We start from the raw sequence: 4689 nt of genomic DNA on the forward strand, positions 1-4689 counted from the left end.
CGCTCAACCTAGCCGCACTGGCCCGCCACAACGACCGGACGGAAGCGGACCTTCTTGTCAAAATCGTCCTTGTACCGCTTTTGCGATGCGGATAATTTCGTCCGAGCGCGGTCGAGAGCGTCGCGAAGCTTGCGCAGCGTGGCGCGCTTGTACTGCACCGGGGTCCGCGGGTCCTCTCGATGGGTCCCCGCGTCCTGCGGCACAGTACCGGGGAGAATCAAACCGGACGGTGGCCGCGTTAACACCAGGTCGAACGGAGTCGTCTCCGTCGACCGGTGGACCTGCGTATTGTACGCGAAGGTCAGCGGTTGCACGTAGTCGTCCCAATCGCGCTGGTGCTCCTCCACGTAGTGCCGGAGGCGTTGCACCAGCGTGCGATTGAACCGTTCGGTCTGCCCATTCGACTGGGGGTGGTAGGCTGTCGTGAGATAATGCCGCACCCCCAGGAGGGCGCATACCGCGTCGAAGAATTTCGCAGCGAACTGGGGGCCATTGTCGGTTAGTACGTAGCGCGGCGCTCCGTAGACGTAGACCCAGTTGTCTAAAAACGCGTTTGCGACGACCGAAGCGGTTGTGGTCCGGAGCGGGATACTGCGCGTTAGCTTGGAGAACCGGTCGGTAATTACCAACACGTGTTGGTTTCCGTGCGCGGTCTTGGGCAGGGGCCCCAGGAGGTCCATCGCGACAAACTCCAAGGGGCCCGCCGCTGGGAACAGCTTGAGATCCTTTTGGTTCTTGACAAGCGTCCCGCGGGTCGCAGCACACGAGGTGCAATTCCGTACGGTCGAAAACGCGTCGCTGGCCATGTGTGGCCAGTAGTACTCCCTGCGAAGGGTGTAGTACATACGCGTCGCTCCCGGGTGACCTGCCAACCTCGGATGGTGTGCCAGGTACAGTACCCGGGGGCGCAACCGAGTCGGTACCACGCGCTGCAGGGTCCCGTCCAGCGGGGACGTCCTCACGAGAAATCCGTAGCGGTCGATGTCGAACTTCGAGTTCGGCGTCCCGACGGTTTCCGCGGCGAAGCGACAGAAGGCGTCCTCAGCTTGTTCGCGTATAAATTCCTCAACCGAGATGGACGCAGCGTCGCGTTCCTCGGGAGTTATCGCGAGCGTGTGACAACCGTCCGGGCGGTCTTGCGGCGGGTCCCAGTGCACATTGTCCAGGAGGGCCTCGCTGCCCTCTTCGTACTGGACCGCGAAGCACGGGACCTCATCATCGACCGGTTCGGTGTCTCCTCCATCGGTACGTAAGCGCGATACGCCGTCCGCGAGTTGGTGCTTGACGCCTGGGCGGTACTGTACCTCGTAGTCGTACTCCGCCAAGCGCAGGCGCCAGCGAGCGAGCCGACCGGAACTGTCCGCTAAATTGAGGACCCAGCGTAGGGCCTCGTGATCCGTGCGAAGGTTGAACGCGCTTCCGTATAGGTACGGCCGTAGGGTGAGGATGCTCCACACTACGGCCAAGCATTCCTTTTCGGTAGTCGTATAATTGCGCTCCGCGTCGGTCAACGCACGACTCCAATATCCGATCGGTCGAGTACCTCCATCGGGTTGCTCCTGTAGAAGGGCGCAACCCACTTGGTGTCCGCACGCGTCGGTGTCCAGCGTATATTTCCGTCCGTAGCGGGGTAGCGCGAGGATTGGCGGCGACACGAGGCGCCGCTTCAATTCCTCAAACGCCGCGTATTCCGCATCGGTTAAGATCTCGAACTCGTAGGGCTGATTCTTGCCGGTCTTCTTATTCAGCGGCGTGGCGATCTTCGCGAATCCTTGCACAAACCGCCGGTACACGTTGCACATCCCGAGAAAGGATCGCAGTTCCGTTTGGTTCGTAGGCGCGCGCGCGCGCTCGATCGCGATGACGTTGCGTCGCTCCACCTCCAACCGTCCCGGACGAATGACGTGCCCGAGATAGGTTACGGAGGTGTCGAAAAACGCGCACTTCGCCAATTTTAGCGACACGCCCGCGGTATGTAGAAGCCGTAGTACCTCGCGCACGTGTGCCATATGTTCCGTAACGGTTCGCGAGTAGACAATGACGTCATCGAGGTAGACCAACGCGGTCTCCCATTTCACGCGGGACAGGATGATGTCGACCGCTCGTTGAAATGTCGCGGGCGCGTTTTTGAGACCGAACGGCATGCGTAGAAAACGGTAGAGGCCCGAATGCGACGCGAACGTCGTTTTATCACGGTCCTCCTCGGCGATCTCCACCTGCCAATACCCGCTATTACAGTCTAGCGTGGTAAAGACAGTGGCATCGCCGAGCGAGTCGATACATTCGTCCATGCGCGGTAGTGGGTAGGAGTCGCGAACCGTAACGGCGTTTAGCTTGCGATAGTCCACGCAGAACCGCATGGTCCCGTCCTTTTTAGGGACGAAGACCACGGGGCTCGCCCACTCGGCCGATGTCGGTTCGATGACTCCCGCGTGCAGCATGCGGTCGATTTCCTTCTTCTCCTTCTCGCGCGCGATGGGTCCGGCTCGGTAGGGTGCTTGGTAGATCGGCTTCGCACCGGGCTTCAGCTCGATGCGATGCTTCGTAGCATCGATCTTACCCAAGTGGCCGGACCACATGTCCTTGAACTCGGACAGCATGTCCATAATTTCCGACCGGACGGTACTGTCTTCTGCACCAATATGGACGTCTTCTTCCCACGAGCGGGTCTTCTCCGCGTCCGTATCGGTCCGCTCATTCGCGTTAGCGGGATTGCCACTGTGGGCTTCGTCCGTTTCCGGTTCTTCTCGTCGCGCGCCTCCTCCCGTAGCGGTGGTGGATTTAATTCTGCCATCGTCCGTAACGGGTCCTTCTCGTCGCGCACATTCCCCCGCGGGTGAGGAATTAATCCTGCCTTCGGCCGTAACTGGTTGTTCGCGTCGCGCCTGTTCCTCCGTAGCGGTCGAGGAATTATTTTTGTTCCCTCCCCCTTCCTTAGCGTCGGCCTCTCCGGGGACCGGCACGCCAAGTGTCAGGATGTGTGTGGGGGATGGCAACGCGAGGCCAACAACGGTATGCTTGGGGACGTGGGCCGCGCGGTTTCCGAAGTTGCTAACAAGCACCGTAAACGGCTCGCCCGGGAAGAGGTCCATGACCCCCTGGGCCATCAGGCATAAATTCTTATGCGCCGTTTTGGGGTGGTTTTGCAGGAAGCAAAGCCCCCCAACCGGTGTTGCGACGCGTACCATCGCTTGGGTCATCGGGGGTATCGTGACCCCCTTGACCACGCGAATTTTCCGTGACGGTACGTTCGTCGGGAACTGCGCGCGCTTCCGGTCGGCCGAATTTTCCTCCTGCGGGAGCTGCTGCGACGGTCCCCTCGAGGCCATCTTGCGGTCGTGCCTCGAGGGCGTGACTCCCGTCAGCGCTACGGGCGCCGCATGATGGAACAGCACCTTCCTCTGCGGTGGCAGGATCGCCTTCACGTGGCGATCCAGGAACGTGGTCCCGAGGATACAGTCCACCGCGAGGTTGGTGACGACCAAGAACGGCACGCGCGCGACGAACTCACCAATCCGGACGTACAGTTTGAGCTCGCCGAGGGCCTTCATCGACCTATTCGAAGCGTCGATGAGCGGCGGGCTCCGCGCGGACTGGATGGCAGCGCGCCACGGTTCTGCCACACAGCGTAGGTGGATTAGATTCGGGCCGGCGCCCGAATCTAGAACCGGCGTGATGGCGCGCATCATCGCGCGTCGTCGTCCGACCGTTGCGGTGACCTTATAATTCTGCTTCTTGAAGAAGCAAATTGCCGCTTCGTCCGTTCGGCTCTGCGATTGCGCGCGTACCGAAGCGGTCGACGGGGTGCCTTGTTTATTGAGGCTTGGCACGGGGAGGATCGTCGACGCCTCTACGCGTCCTCCCCGGCTTCCCCCGTCAACCCAAGGTCCTCGGGCCCCTCGTCCGTCAGCGGTAGCGCGGGTTCTTCCGATTGGACGGCCTCGCGCGGCTCGACCACGTTGATGCCCGTGGGAGCCTGCGCACGCGAATTTCGCCACGCGGTCGGCGGTTGGCGCTCGAACGGCGAACCCGGGCGGAGACCTTGACGGATCCGAAGCTTTTGATAATTGGCCTCGCGGGCCTGCAAAAGCTTCGAACGCAGCGCGCTATCCGCCACCACAGGACATTGCTCCTGTCGGTGGGTCAGGTCCAGACAGAACCGGCACGGCGGGGGTCCCGGTAATCCTTGGTTGAAGAACCGGACCCGCTGGTTCTGTACTGGCCTTCCGTACGGATGTGCGCGCGCGTCACCGTGTTGGGCGGGCGCCATCGGCGCGCCCGCCGGGGACGAGGCAGGGGACGGATGGTAGCTAGTCGGCGGCGAGCTAAGCGAGCTCGGCGTCGCGGACTGGTCCGTCACCGCCAGTATCTCCTCCGTTTCGGTTCCGCGCGCTGTCGGGAGTTCAGACAGGGACTCGACCGACAGCACGGGTCTTGTCCGCGCGTTGCGCGTGAATCTTCTCACCGAATCGGACGGTGCTTGAGGCGACGCGAGCGAGGTCGCCTGTCTTCGAGCCGAGCGGTGCGTCTCGCCTATCGCTTGCGCGTAGCGTGCCACCGCTTGGTAGTCCACGCCCGGATGCGTCGCGAGATAATTCCGCACCTGCGCGCACGTCGCTGGCAGAAGTCCCTCAACAAAAAGGGACTTCAGGCGCCTGTCCGAAAATACGGTTCCGCAGCGCAACGCCT

Source organism: Chondrus crispus, genomic scaffold, assembly GCF_000350225.1.
Source record: "Chondrus crispus Stackhouse genomic scaffold, scaffold_236, whole genome shotgun sequence".
In the NCBI taxonomy this organism is placed as follows: Eukaryota; Rhodophyta; class Florideophyceae; order Gigartinales; family Gigartinaceae; genus Chondrus; species Chondrus crispus.